We start from the raw sequence: 16,085 nt of genomic DNA, 5'->3' as shown, positions 1-16,085 counted from the left end.
CCCTGCTGTCTCCCATGCAAGCTGAAAAAGTCTTTCACAGGGGTTAATATAATGTTCAGCTTCTAGAAACAAGCAGAAATCTCTGTTTATTATGGTGGTCAGACATGCTGAGCTGGGGGCACTGAGCCCAGCTGTTCTTCTCTTTATTTCTTTCCCTCTGCCCCAATGGCAAATCTCTGATATCAATCTCTGTGGTGTTTCAGTTTGAATGTGTTGATAAAATTCCCTCTCAATAACCCAGAGCAGGCCTGGGAGCAAGCACAGGAAACTGCAGGGAGGGGAGGAACAGAGGGTTTGGGATGGAAAAGTGCAAAAAATCATTTATTCCAGGCCAGCAGGGTGAGGGGACCGTGGCTGGCTCTGTCCTGGTAAATATTGCATTGAGTTAAAGAAGCATGGTGAGGCAGAAACTGGTTTTCTCCTCTGTGGGACCCTCAGACCTGGGACTGCCTATGTTTCTGAGTTTTAGATTTCATATCTCAGAGATGAAGGGAAAAAGGGGAGTATTTTCCCTGTAAGATGGGGTAGGAAAAATCAAGAGTCCTTTTTCTTTGTGCAAGGAAGATACTAGGAAAAGTATTTTTCCATAGAATCCTAGAATGAAAACATTATTTATTCTACCAAGGTTTTTGTTCTCCAGCCAGACAATGAGCAGTGCAAGTCTGAAGTGTCTTGAAGTTGGCTGCAGTACAGGTTACTCAATATTAATTAAAAAAGAAATAACAACAGCATAATCATTATGGCCAGCCCAGTGTTTTATTCCACCTTCTTTAAATAGACTAAATAAATCACTGAGTTAATAAATGTTTTCCATGAAGTAGCATGGCACCTGCTCCAGTTCACTGGCAGGTGTGCAGGCAGCAGAGTCCTGGCAGAACCTGAGCACTCACATTTGAGAGGCAGCATCCCATCCCTGGGCATTGTCTTTAATTGCAGAGCCTTAAATCACACAGCCCAATCAGTCTTGCTCTAGGCTCTGTGTCTTATCTGTGTCTTATGTTAACCTGTTGTCAAAACAAATTTGATTTGCAAATATACAAGAGCTGGGTGATGCTTTAATTTTAGATCACTTATCTGAATGCAGTTTTCATGCAAGGATTTAGGCACATGCCCGGCTTTAAATAGGTACTAAGGGCAGATTGAGAGTAAAGCAGTGAGCACAAGATATAAAATTGCATTTAGGTTCCTAATTTCATGTAGACTTAACACTTCACAGATTCACAGAATGTTCTGAGCTGGAGGGGACCCATGAGGGTTATTGGGTCCAGCTCTTGAGTGAAGGGTTCACAACAGCCCTGGTGTTATCAGCACCCTGCTCAAACCAGCTGAGCTAAGATCTGAATGAGAAAAGGGGTTTCTAGGAAGGATTCAAGAAACAATTTATTCCTCTGCCTTTGGCTTTTAACCTAAGTCCAGCCAATACTGTCAGATTTAAGGCACGTGCTTGGTTTGCTGGATGGCACCTGGAATTGCCTCTACATTGCAGTCTCTGTACTGGACATGGCATTTCTCCCAGTCTCCACCTTTATTATTGAATGTTGAGGCAGAAAATTGAAACGTTGCTAATTAAAGTAGGAAGGAACTTTTCAGCTTTAAAAATTAATGCATTTATCTGGAATCCTCCCTGGAATTCAGATGTTTTCCTCATATCTCAAGAAACAGTAACCATCTCTTTCCTGTAGGTTAATGTGTATGAATTAATTTTAATCCATGTGATATGAGATTGACCTGAAAAAAACCCAAATCATAAATCTGCGCTGACCGTGCATATTATTTTTAAAAGGGCCCAAAATAACTTGGTTAGTAAATGAATACAAAGCCTTTGACATCATGGGTGCTTCAGACTAACATCCACACAGCTGCTAAAATGGACATTTGTCATCCCAAGTATTAAATGGAAGGAAGGTCAGAAAAATTAATTAAACAAATATATAGGAAGCCTGACCCAGCAGTCATTAGAAACTGAAATCAATGGGTATTTGTCTTGCAGGACAAAACCATTACTGCTAGCAGAAACATTAAAGAACCATGGACTAGGACCAAGTAGATAGAAATCTATTTTGGAAGCCTTTTCTTCCTAGCACAGGACATTTTCAAGAGCATTTAATTGCACTTTTTCATTTTGGAGCTGAATGGTAAATCCTATACCACACTGACTGAGACCACAGCCTCATATAACCCCTGCAGCAGCATTTGCCTTAAACAACAGCAAATTTGTCAATGCCTGGCTTCATTAATGTGAAAACAAGAGTTCTTGTAGCAGAAAGAGAGCTCCCTGTGACAAGCCTTTGTAACAAGTTTCATTTTAAGTTTCAAAGTGCAGTGATGTTAGCAAATGGCAAAACCAGCCCTGGCTCCTGGGATGTGCTGAAGTTCATGAGTGGCAGCTCTGTCACTGCCAGAACTCTGGGAAACATCCCCTGGAATTCTGCATTCTTACCTGGGAGACATGCAGGAAATAACACATATTCATTTTTAGCCTTATTTTGTATCTTGGTGAGAGGTTTCTGCCAGTTCAAATCATGTTGGGCTCATGCCTGCAGTGTCTCTGAACCCTTTCCAGGCATCTCCAGGCTGCTGGAAGTGTTGAGCATCTCATGGCATTGCTCATTGCACCACAGGCTGCTCTCAGGTCTCTGAAGGATTTCTCTCTTTGCATCTCACAGGACACAACACTGGAAACTGCAGTTAGGTGTTTCAAATGCCCATCTTTTAAGAACAAAAATTTCATTTAGCTTTCAGATTTATTTGCTTATGGCCTCCATGTTGCCAGACTCTAATGGTAGATAAAGTTCACCAAATGCTGGACTTGGTGACAATAATATAATCAGGGAGTGTTTCACTGGAAGCTCTGAGCAGTGACTGGGAATAAAACTTCCCCCTGGTTGATGTGGTTCAGCTGTAGATAAATAAGCACTGTGTGCTTTGGTACATTCCCTGCTTCAGTGGTTCACTTCCTCTTCTTTTGATTTATTTTTCTTTTTCCGGCATAAACTTAACATAAGACAGAGCTGTGCAAACTTGATAACCTTAAGGAATTATTTGGGTCACAGTGATCTGGGCATAATTCTCTCCTCCTTTATCCCCATAAACAATGAAGGCCATAAATCACCTTCCATCTGCTTTGGCACTGAGGAAATGCAATGCAGAGCTCTCCATCATGCAAATCTAGGTTGGGACCCTGTGGCCAGTGAAGTCTTACTTCCAAATAGCAAGTAAAGAAAACTATAAGACTAAATCTTGATTCATAATTCCTTTCCTGTTTTTTGTTTGTTTGGTTTTTGATTTTGTTTGTTTGTTTTGGAAGGGGCAGGGCTTGGGGTTCTTTTTTTATTTTTTCTCTTTTTTTCTCTTTTTTTTCTCTTTTTTTTTCTCTTTTTTTTCTCCTTTTTTTCCCTTTTTTTCCTTTTTTCTTTTTTCTTTTTTTTTTTTTCTTTAAGCTAGTTTGTTTGGTTTGGTTTAGTTTTTTGGGTCTTTTTGGGTGGGTTTTTTTTTATTTGTTGGGGTGTTTTTTTGTATAGAAAGGAAACAATCAAACCAAATCACACAAAACAATGTATGCACATACTACAGCACCTATCTATTGGTCTGCCTTTACCTTAAAAAAGTCCTTTTCCTGATTTGACAACTTCTGAACTTGGTGAATTTTATAACTTTATTTTATGAAATTTTATTTTATAAAATATAGGAGAATCGAATTGTGTTTCTTTTGAGGGAGGGTAGGTGGAACAGGTGTGATTTTTAGGAGGAGAGCTTCTTTTAAGGATTTGACTCCAGATACCTAAAGTGATTCTCCACTCTGTCTGAAAACGCGCACTCAGAAACTTTAAACTACAAACTCCGATATTCAGTTGTTAAGGCAGCAAATTATGTGAGCAGGGTGTTTTACTGCTGTGATTTGAACACCTTGGAAATGCTGAGGCATATTAAAATATTTTGAAGGCATTTAATGAATAATAAATGTATTTATTATTGCTATGCCACTCAAGCAGGGAAAACAACATCAGCTTGCATGAAAATACGTCGGCAACTGCTCTGCAGCACACAGAAGTTGATTATACACAAATCTTTCCTGTGGCTGGGGTAGAAATGTTTTCCTGTATGCCTTTTACACATCATTCCTTCCTTTTAGCAAAGGAGAATTGTGTTTTTCCCTCTTTGCATGCACTTGCACTTCCTTGCCTTTTTTAGTTCCAGCAACTGGAAACTATTTCTTCCTTCTCCTTTTTTGTAACCTGGTGAAAAAGTGCCTTTATTCCTTCACAAATTCCTTTTCTAAACAGCAGCCAGCGAGGACTTTACGGGGCAGTGATTTTCACAGCACCCTTTCAGTGTCCCCAGAGCTGTTCTGCTGCACAAGCAGATGCAGAGGAGTTTTGAGAAGGATTGAAAGAAAATTACTTCAGATTTCCTGCTCTGTATTCACATCAATGTTTTAAGCACAGCTTCTCAGAAAGTTATGGAGATCTAAAAAAATATCTAAAGGAAAGAGGTAGATAGAATCATCTTTGCTGTTTTGATGTGATTATTATTAATTCAAACACATTCTAGACGTATTTTTACAAGAGCTTTAGTAGTTATTTAACACCCTGCATGTTAATTTGTTTATGGGCCCAATAAACAACATGTAGATGCAAGTTTGTATTAGCAAGAGCTGTGTGGGGGAAAAAAAGAAAGTGCTAATACAATGAGAAGAAACTGTAAGAATAGAAATCTGAAAATTTTGCTGAGAAAATCTGTTTAGAAATAGAATTCATCCTTTCAAATAAAGAGGGAGGAAACTCTAAGATAACCTTGCAAAGAAATCAAGTGGGGGAAAAATGCAGTAGTTATCCCATGTTATGGGATGAAAGTAAAATATTGTAGAAACTTGATTGTTCCTCACCTTTTTACTCTGACATAAATTGCAGTTAGAGCATTTACTGATTTTTATTCATGATAACACAAATGTGGGAAAGAATATAGTAAATACTGGACCAGATCCCACTTTCCTCACCTCACATGTTTGATCTTCTAATTTTATTGCTTATTTTAAAATTCCCTTTGATTTCAAGGTAAGGAATATTCTTGACAGCAGCAGTGACATGGCACAGCAGCAGGACGGGCACAGCCATCTGAACCTTTTTTGGAGCTGCTCCTGCTTTCTCTTAGCATTTTACAAAAATCCATTCTTTTAGAGAGCAATGCTTTCGTAATGGAGGAAAAACAGAGGTTTAAAATAGACTGTTGTTTGCTGCTATGAAGTAAGGTGGGAGATTAAATAATAGATCATGTACAAGAAAGCTTGAAAATTAGTCTAATCACTCAAAAATTCTGAAGGAACAGCTATTCTTATTTTCCCCTGCTGGTTACTACTCTGTTTTATGGTTTAAACTGCTTTAAGAAATGCTGACTTTCTCTATGCCACAGAACTTCAAAATATTTCAGAGAAGTGCCATTGGGCAGTTGTGTAATAAAATTACTGTCTGCTTGCAATCATACATTCTGCTGCTGTCCAGAGATCATCTCCTCTCAGGACACCGACAGAATTTAATAGAGCAGGGGGAGAAATTTTTCTTTCCCTGATCAAACTTATCACATTTCCCAGACAGTCAAGGGGTGAGACACTTTGTTGGATCATGTGGTGAAGAGGGGGAAAAGCAAGGAAAATGTCCTAGCCAAAGAGGTTTGTTTGAAACTTTGATGCTGGCTTGGTGCTTTAGAATTATTCCTTCCACAAGCCCCTTGCTCCCTGCAGAACTGAGCACCTTGGTGATGCTGCTCTGGCTCTGGGTGAGGCAGTTCTGGTTTTCTTGCAGAAAACAGGTTTGCAGTTCTGTATCTGCTGTGCTGGTTATGGAGCATGATCCTTTCTCAGAGAAACAGTGATGGCAACACTCTTTGAGAGGTTCCAGAGCTCCTTGTGCCTTTGAGAGGTTCCAGAGCTCCTCTGCCTCTTCTCCCCATCCCTGAGCAGAGTGACCTGGAATCCCCTCCTGGGTGGTTTTTTGGAAGGGTTTGGTAACACCTTGCACTTTGGAAGATGCTTTCAGCTGCTGCTGAGCCGCTTTGAGGAGCTCTGTGTGCCCCCAGACAAGGTCACAGGGCCATCTCTTGCCCCTTGGCTCCCCTGGATGTGCTCAGATTCTCAATGAGAGACACTCAGTTCCTGTGCTTGCCACTGATTAAAATCCATTATTATCTCCTTAGAACAGACCTAGCCATGGTGCACACTATTCTGCATATCATGAGCTTTGTGTGAGCAGATGTAACTTGAAAATGCTGTTGCAGGAAACAGTAGGTGAGGCAGCAGCACAGATTCCTGATGTTCACTGTTTTTCTCTCCTTGTGGGGTGACTTGTTCCATTGCCTCCTGTTATGTTTACTAATGTGTAGCTTAAATTCTCAGTTAAGCCACCTCTCAATTTAGCCAAAGGTTTTAATGTAGGAACATAAGGAGATTACAGGAACAAATTGTCAGGAGAAAAGAAAGCTAAAGACAACGGTTCTGATCCCTAAGCAAATAAGGAAACAAGACTTTCTTTGCACAGAATATCCCATTCTTACCAAATCCAACAGAAAAAAATTGTGCTAGACTGCCAGTGTTATTTCCAGTGTTATTTCCTTCTGTGCTATTAATTTAAAAAATGCTGCAAGGCATGAATGTTTTGCAGATACTTGCTTTAAGATACAAATAGTTGTCCAAATGCAAATAGGAAAACACAATATTTTTTTTTCCTGGGAGGTGGAAAATCACTTGGAAAATTCTTCTGCACTGTGTCCAAAATATCAGCAAAGCATTTGTGCACTTGGTGTCCCAAGGCAATGTTCTGAGAATGATGCCAGCCATCATTGATTTCCATTTCGGAAAGATTCCTGGTTTCGGTTTGAACAACAAAAAGCAGGTATAAATTATTTATTTTCTCAACATTCTCATGCTCATTCTCTGATAACTATCAACATAAGAAGCTTTATCTTTGGTAGGTGGGTAGTAGGGAATGCAGAAAATCACAGGTTAGTACAAAAAGGGTAGGGTGTTTATTCTGCATGTGTGTATTTTCTGACAGTGTCTAGCACTCCCCTGCCCACCCAGGCTGTCACTTCAGCATCCCTTCAGCCCAATACCTGAGAAGGGTGGGCTTCAAGACCATGACAAGTTCAGCTGGCTCAGAGTTAGACCTGGGATTACCCCTTTGTGACATTAAAATGTCAATAATGTATGCGCCAACCTTGCCAAATCTCTCTCTGTCCTCTGCTTAGAAAGCGTTGACTCCACAAAACCTCCTTTTAGGTGCCAAATTCATTTATTTCAATTCCTGTGCTGGAGTCAGCTTCCAAACAGGCTCCAGAGCCCTTTGCTACAGCTCCTGCTTCCAGCTGGCCAGGCTTTGAAGTGCACTGGAAAGTCTCATGCGTTCCTGGAGATGGAAATTTCTCTTTACTCCATTCACCTGAAGAAATGGCTTTCAGAGCTATGCTAGAGCTATTTCCAGCAAGGTTCATGTTGATGTGTTTCTGTTATTACTGTGGCAGAGCACATAACATGGCCATAACTGCAGATGGGGTAGGGAACTTTTTATTAAAGTATTACTTCCAATGTGGTAGAGATATCATTATGTTTCCAAGACAGCAAGAAACTAAGGTCATGCATCTTTAGAAGTTACCTCTTGTCAGCCAAGACAGAGTAATACACTGCCTATGAGCTCTAGACCATCTCAGAAAACCAAATAAATTTAAATCACTAAATCAGAGTTCATAAAGAAACCTCAGCCTGGTTGGTTGCTCCTGTGGTTCTCTTGCACAGCCCCTTTCAGTGTTAAACTATAACTCCTGTGAATTTTAACTGAGAAGAATTCAATGTGGCCCTCTGCTGCCAAACTGCCCAGTGAAGTCACTGGAGCACACAGAATTGGTTTGGAGGGCAGCGGGTTTACAAACACATTTAAACTTTGAATATATGGGGCCAAATTGCTATGGCAGCAATGGTAACTGCAGGGTGAAGGGTGAGACTGATCCCTTGTATTTGCCATGTGTAGGCTGAGGAGTTTCACCTGCCACACATGCAGCATGTCCAGGCATTTGAAACCCAGGCAAGCATCACAGAAGAATTTGTTCCACAATCGGTAGAAGGACACTTAAATGCTAAACACCACGGGGAAAAAGCCTAGGAGTCAGCTGAGGTGTTTTCTTATGGATGGTGAGTGATTAAATACCACCTGAAAGCATAACATGACTTTTATGCCATGACCCCAGGTGCAGGGGAACCAGAAATCTGTTCTGTAGAGTCAGGCAGCACATTTAGCTCCGTCTCTGCTGTGTTTAATCTGTGCCCAGGGGCAGGGCTAGGGAGCAGGGCTTGTAAGGTGCCATTCCTTCAGCTCTACAGGCTCAGGGAAGGAAACTCAGAGTGTTAAAAACAAAAGAGAGGCATAGAAAAGCTCTGAGCTTTTTTGTTTCATGAATAACTTAGTATGTTGTCTTCGTAATGTAGACAAATGCTACAAAAACCTTCTGTTGTTTGTGGGCTCCAGTGGCTCCCAAGTCCTTCTTTTCTGGTGGAAAACCCAAAATGAGCCCTCAGGTTTGCATCTCTGTGTGTGTACTTGTACACAATCATAAATTAAATGCCCTCTCTGTATTTTCCCCCTACTCAACTTCTTCCTCTTTCAGACATTGATGGTTTCTGTGCAGACTGTGCTTCCTAACAGCCCAATAGTGTCCTTTAAAGTCAATCCCAGTGTCACAGGGTAGTTTTGGAGACAAATACTGATGTCAGCAACCCTGACAGGTTGCTGTACAAGTCTGAGCTTGAAATGAAGCAGCACATGAACATAGCCCTTCCTTGGCTGCTTGCTGAAACACTCAGCTGCTTCGTCAAGAGAGACAGGTGGATCCAGCTGGGACCTGCTGCTTTTGCTCTTACATTAAACAGAAAATGCCTTAGCACTAAATATTGCTCAAGGAAACTTACTGTGGAATATATGCTGCCTGCATTTCATTTCCAGATCTTGATTTACTTGGGTTTTTTTTGGGTTTTGCTTCTTCCAGAGGATCTGCTTCATTTGTATGCACTTATTATTTCTCACAAAAATCTTGGTTTTACAAGGATTATGTGAAGGAAATGCTTTAAATATAAAAAAAGGAGACACATTCCCTTGCTGGTTTTCTCTACATTTTGAGATCTAAGTGTGTCCAAAAGGCTTTTTAAATCAAATCCCAAGCTATGGAGCATTATACAAAACACCCTCCCCAGGTGCTGTATTTCTTCATAAGAAAAGTTCTTCATCTACCTTGATTCTGTAACCAAATTTTACTTGTCCCTGTATTATCCTTTCATTGCTCTTCCAAAATATTATTTCCTTTGTTTTGCACATAATTTAAATCAAGACAATATTAGAAAACAAGAGGAAGGAACAAAACCTCATTGTCTATAACAGGCCAGATATGAATGTTTAATGTGTGTGGGATTTAGGCAAATAAAGGCCCTGAGGGGAGCTGGGTGTTTGCCCAGGAGGGGCTGCTCACCATGGCCAGGGTTTGCAAGGTCATGAGCTCCTGCAATTTTTTTTTTCTGCACTATAAACATCACCAAAAATACTCCCAATGTACTTCCCATAGAATTCTTTTGGGTTCTGCTGCAGAGTCAGTGGGAGTCTCCTCACTGCCTTCCATGGATATGGGATCAACACCCAAAGCAGAAGGCAGCTGGGGAAAACCTCCTTCACAGATGCAATTCTGAGTTTGTTTTGGTTTGTTTTTTTTTCCTTGCTATTACCAACCTGTTCCCATTCTCCAGGCAATTCTTAAAAGAGCTCATTACTGAGATGTGGCAGAAGGAAAACGATAAGAAGGGAAAGCAGGTGTTTCCAAATCTGCTTCTTCCCAGAAAATACCCACAGTGAGCATGGGGATGAGAGCTGTCAGTGCTGCAATGGTGTGACAGGGTCTGAATGGGAGAGAATACAATGCAAGTCAACTTCAGTGTGCTGAGCAAATATAGCACATGAAAAGAGTAAGGAGAGATATTTCTGAATACTTCTGCAGCTGAACAAGAATTGGATCAGCTTTACTTGGGTATTTCCTTTCTGGCTGCCTTTTGCTTGCAACTTGGAAAACTGCAGTGATGATACAGTGAACTCAGAGGCAGAATATAATCCAGAAAACATCATTTTCTGGTGGTTTGCTGATGCAGATTGTAGAAAATCTCTCAATTTCTTTTCCTGGGAAACATTTCTGCTGGCTGTAATACACAAAGACGGTCATATAATGTTGTAAAAAGTAAAAACAAACCAGAAGCAAGTAATGTTTTGTAAAGTTGTGGTTCTCAATATAGGAATTATCTAAATTTTAACCTTGTGTGATTTTCATAGGTGGCGATGCTTTTGAAGCTCTGCTGAGGTTACTGTGCAAGGATATAAAAGTCTTTATTCTAAAATGCTCTCATATCCTTAAAGATGAAAGCTTTGAAGTATAAATCCTTAAGAATACCCCAAAATGAAAGTCAAAATTAATGGAATGTTTATTTTTTCAGAGTTCAGACTTTTTGGTTTGGTTACTTTGAGTTTCTTAACTTTGAGCAATTATGACTTAGCATTATTTGGACTTCTAACAATAGGAGACACTTTCCTGACAAGATCTTACTGACAAAAATTGGCTCCCTCTGTGTTGGTAGCTGAGGTTTCCCCCTCTTTTCATTCCCACTATTTTTCATAATATCTGATGTGGCTTTTGGCCCATGGCTCTCACCAGACTTCTTAAAAATCACTTCCCTGGAGGTGTTTTAGGAGAGGTTGGATGGAGCTCTGAGCATCCTGGTCTAGTGAAGATTCCTTGCCCATGGCAGGGAGCTGGAATGGGATGAGCTTTAGGGTCCCTTCCAACCCAAACCCCTCTGTGATTCTAGAATTGATCTCCTCCCAGCTGAATTATGCTCAGACTGAGGGCTGAATTCTAAACTGAACTGGTGAAAACCCAAAACAATTCTGCAGCACATGGTGTGATATAGTTATTTGGTGAGAAGTCATAGATATGTTGGTCACGCTGTCAGAGGGAATGGGAGCTTGAGTGTGAATATGGAAACAAAATTGGATGGGTGACATCAGCTGCCTTGGACTGGTTTATAAGACAAAATAAATGTGTGGAGCAGCAAATTCCGCAGTAATCATGAAATCAGTCAGATGAGGCAGGGAGAGAAATGGAAGGCTTTTCCACCAGATAGTTTAGATTTGCTTGGGCATGTGATTCTTCACACAGCCATCAGCACTGATTGAAAGTCTAAAGCAAAGCCTTGAAGGAAAACCTGTGATTTATGATAAAAAGAAATAAATCATTCCCTGTTTCTAGCAGAAGAAATGTGAGCATCTGTGTTTTCAGCCACCTTCTGTCTCATTTCCTCATCTTTCCCTCTGAACAATGTCCTGACTGACACTGGGGGATACAATGCTCTTCCTGCCTAGGTATCTCTCTGCCTGACTACTGTGAATTCTGAGTATCATGAATAGGATCCCCAGAGGCTTGGTCTCCCCAGGGCTGGATGAAATAGATTTGAAACTGAAATGCTAAAATAATGCTGAGAAGAGGTGTGTGTCTCTGCAGGCATCATTCAAGCAAACCCTTGTTTAGTTCATGCTGTTTCCTTTGCATTTCTGTCCAAGAGGAAAGAAAAGATTATTGAAGGTGCCATGAACTCATGAAAGTTCAGAGCATGTGGCATTTGGAGTTTCTTCTAGATGTTTCAGTGAAAATCAGATGCTGATTTTCAGTTTGTTGCTTGTGGCTAAGTTTGTTAGAATATAGACTTCCACAGCCTCCTTTTAAAGTTCAATGTCCTGAATTATCCTCCAAAAAGCCAGATGCCAGAATTCTTGCCTAAAGCTTTAAGGAATAGATGCAGAAGGTGACAGAATTGTGGGCCAGCTCCTCTGCACTTTCTGAAGGTCACCCTGCCTTGCCAGGTGCACTTTGAAGATACTTTGCCAAACATAGCGTGTGATCCTTCTAATTCTGCATGGGTTTTGTGTGCATATCTACACCTTTTGGATAGCACTTGGGAGAGGCAGGAACATCACTTTTGCTCCTGTTTTAAATGACAGCTCAGGCTGCAGGCTTTAGGAAGTACTCAATCTTAGTCCTTTAATCCTCCTTGAATGCTACTGCACTGCTGCTTTACTCACAGTAGGGTCTGGGGTTTGTGTGGGTGTGGAAAGTGAGGAGAGTCACTGTGGCAAATGAAGTATCCTAAATTGTAGCTATTACAGAGTATTAAGTAATTGCCCTTGGAAAGAAGTGATAGTAGAAAATAATAGCATATTCATTTTGTTGTTGAAAATGGACTGTCTAAGCATATATCTGAAAATCCCAGTTAAATTCAATCTTGATGCTCGCAGCAGATAAGTATAATGAAGATTCTAAGAGATTTTCTTTCATACATATGAATAAAATAATTACTATGCAGCATATCTAAGTAGTTGACGCCATCAGAAAGTCTACCCTTGAAAAACAAGAAAGGAAGAAAATGTCCTTTCTTTTGTAACCACAAAGAAACTATTGACTATGTATGTGGCACATTTTGGATGTCACTAGCTGTAAGATGTATTTCTTTACAAACATGACAGTTCTACTAAGCATGGTACAAAAAATTCCCCACTTTTGCACAAACAGAGCTAACTTATCTCTTTGAGAACTGAATGTCTGTCTTTTAACGTGACACCGTCTGCGCCATTGTTTCCTGGTGCAACAGTGACACACACTTCCACTGTCCTTTGGAATTATGCAGCATGTTTATCCACCCACTGTATATTCTTTTATCCAGTTTTGTACTGGAATTTTTGCCTCTGGTACTTAAATGACAGTGGTATTTCTCATTGTCTTGTAAATCTGTCCGTGCCTCTACACGTCAAAGCTGATAGAGATTCAGTAAAGCAAATTGAAGTAGTTCAGGTGACTACAAATGTTGAGCAGCTACTCTTCATTAATTAAATTGACTTGCAGCTCATTACTGGCAATGTAGGACAAAATTAGTAAACTTCCCTTTGCATGTTGGTGTCTCAGGTTGCAATGCAATAAAGTGAACTCGACTTCTGAGGCAAGGCTCCTGCCAGGGTTACTTACAGACAAGATGAGGTGAAAACATAATGTTTACTAATATGCTTATTCTAGGCTGAGAAATTAGATTTTATACCTAATGTTCTCCATTATACCTTTGACATGAACAATAATATTTGGCAAATAATTCTGAGGTTCCAGTTCAGGAAACACATTTTGATTAAAGACTCAGAATTGCGTGAAAGCATAAAACCAGACATAATCTTCCTTTTTGTCTTGTGATTCTCATTATGAATCCAGTGACTTTCCAACATCCAACTCCTTTTTTGCATTTCTTTCCCTCCCCTGTTTTGTGCCTCAGAGGAAATAATTTGAAAGCAATACTTGTTAAATTACTGGAGTTAGTTTACCTGAAAATATCTGATGATCATGTCATCAAAACTGTGTGTTCTGAGCACATTTTAGTTACAGGTAAAATCCCTGCTCTTTCCTCATGACAGATATACCAACACCAGCTTTGTAACGCTCACTCAGAGATATCTTATAATAAATTCTCATATCTTCCAAGTTTGCTACTGGCTTTGCTGGAAATCTAGATGGAGAAAATGGGCAGATGAGGCAGACACAGATTGTGAACCTGTGACTGGGAAAATTGCACTGATCTTAGGTTCAGGTCCTTAAATAAGAGCAACTACAGCACCTATCAAAGACTCATAAAAAGAAGGGGAGAAGTAGGGGTTGGAGAGAAAAGGAAGGGGGAGCAGATCAGATTCAGATGTGATCCACCCTCCTTGTAGATTTGTTCATCTTCAAGTTGTACAGCTAATGAAGAATAATTAGGACTTATTAATTTTGCATTATCTTAGCAATTGCAACTCAATAACAGCATATGTAATAAAGCATCTCCGAGATGAAAAGGAGAAAATTATTTTGACTGCAGTGTCAGAGGAAATATCTCTTTTCAGCACCTGAGCATTAATCTCACAGAAAAAACTCCAAGACACGCATGTTGCACGGGACTGAAAAGGTGCCAGAACTTCCAGGGTATTTTTTGGTCTGATCAGCTGTGCCTGGGACTAAACATTACACCCATCTTCAACAGCATCTCTGCAAAAACTCTTTTAGAAGAAGCTGAACTTTATTTGCCTAATTTTTGAGTATTATCCCTTCAAATTAGTGATGCTAAAAATTTTGCTCAAAACTAAAATGACATATATCAGAGGAATATTTCTTTCTTTATTATTTTAAAAGAACTAAATAAACCCCAACTTACAAGCAAATATTGAGTGGGAAAACCAAGGAATGGTTTCATTAGTGCTCCTCTACAGGAGAGCAATGGCTATTTATTATTGACATTTGACTGAGCAGCAAAAAGAGAATCCCTAAGTTTTGGCAGTTGCTCTCTTAAAAAATTCCGCAAACATTGCCTTAAAGAGTTAAACGTGCATGAAGCCCAAAATGGCAGAGAGGCTGAAGGGAGGCAGTTATCCTAAAGCCAGAGCTCATAAGTCACTGAGGAAGCTGTACCAAGAAACCAGAGGAATGAAGCTTGGTATTAGTTTCTAAGTAACAGAACAAAAACTGTATGGTTAAATTTCCTTTAAATGCTGCACAGATCTTTCCAAAGGCCTGCAATTAATGCCCAAATGCTGAATTTTGCAAACACTTTCAAACTATGTAAAAATCCTTTATCATCTAAAGCAAACTTTAACTCACGCTTTCCCTCTCCCACTCAGTACAAACAGAAAGCTGCTGCTGCAGAGTACAGTAACAGAACATCAGAATCTGAAGGAAGCCACAGCTCTGCTAGGATAAAGTACTGCTTACAAACATTTATCTACCAAAAGAGCAATTCCAGAGCACAGTGCAGAATTTACCACAAACTGGGAATTAGCCATACCTGCTGAAGTGAAATAAAAGTATTACCCACCATCAGAGCACTCACTCACATAGTTTCAATGTACAATTCATCATCACCCAAAGGCACAGCCCCTGTAAATCCAGCACCAGACTACCTAGTACTAGTACAGAGAATAGTTTGCACCCATGCTGCATGATGAAGGAGAACACAAATGCCTGCTGACATGAAGTTATTGAGCACAAGCAGAGAAATCCCCCCCAAAGCCAGCAGCCCTAGTTCAGCACAGGACATGGAGCGAGCACTGCCCTGCAACACCCACACAGGCACACAAAGCAAACAAACCCCACAGCCCCCGGCACTGCAAACCCACTCCATCCCTCCACTTCGCTTAGAAACAACCACAAAACCCAGGCAGCCCTGCCCCTGCTCCGGGCTGGATGGAGGCTGTGTCTCTCGCAGCAGAAGCTGCAAAGCCCGGGCAGCGCTGCCTGCTGCAATAGCCCAGCACTTACTGCATTGCTTTTCAGCGGAGCTGCTCCTGCCGGGCACACATGGCTCGCTCAGCCCCAGCCGGGGCTCTCTGCTCAGCACAATTCAGCTCCGAAGTCTCTGCATGTGCGGGGAATCGCCCGCGCTCGGCGCTGGGGGTTTCTGGCTGCAGTGCCTGCTCACCCTACCCATTGCCTCTGGTGTATGCTAAGTAAGCAATCCCCTGGGTCTTCATCGGGGAAGGATGGAGAGTCACAGCTTTGGAGAGCAGATAAGGTGTTCTGCCGAGAGCCTCGGTGCTTCCATGGCATTTTAAAGGCAAAGGGGCTGGGGATGCTTCATCTTGCTTTACAGTTCTGGAGCGTGCAAGTTGTCGTATTCTGCAACTTGCAGTGGAATTCTCAGCCAAACACTAATTTATATGTTTCAAAGAGAGCTCGAGTTAACAATAGAAATTGAAGCCAATGAATTTTTAAATGTTGAGGAATGCACTCTCTCATTTGAACTAAATCTTCTGCTTTTCAGAAGTACAAGTGAAGGGGAGGGGTTTTCCAGCTCTGAAATGCACTGTACCAGCCCTGCTCAATACAGTCAAAAAGTAAAGCCTAAAACTTCATGGATTAACATCTGAGATTTAACAGGCTCCAGGCATTGCTCTAGTCTTGAATGAGGGATTGTCACCCTTGTCCTTTGTCTGCTGAGTGTCTGTCAC

The 16,085-nt window shown here is 40.8% G+C and overlaps 1 protein-coding gene across 1 annotated transcript in view; it reads right to left on the bottom strand.

Annotated features, from left to right (window-relative positions):
• The window catches only part of CTXND1 (cortexin domain containing 1), a 35,474-nt gene extending 19,814 nt beyond the window's left edge, over window positions 1–15,660 (bottom strand). The window contains exon 1 of the mRNA XM_064722382.1: window positions 15,397–15,660. The gene's annotated coding sequence lies outside the window, so the exon portion shown is untranslated. The remainder of the gene's footprint in view (window positions 1–15,396) is intronic.
• Window positions 15,661–16,085: the final 425 nt, after the last annotated feature.

The sequence above is a fragment of the Zonotrichia leucophrys genome, chromosome 10 (genome assembly GCF_028769735.1).
Source record: "Zonotrichia leucophrys gambelii isolate GWCS_2022_RI chromosome 10, RI_Zleu_2.0, whole genome shotgun sequence".
Classification (NCBI taxonomy): Eukaryota; Metazoa; Chordata; class Aves; order Passeriformes; family Passerellidae; genus Zonotrichia; species Zonotrichia leucophrys.
The sequence above is the reverse complement of the archived record's forward strand: the minus strand, read 5'-3'. Positions and strand labels throughout refer to the sequence as shown.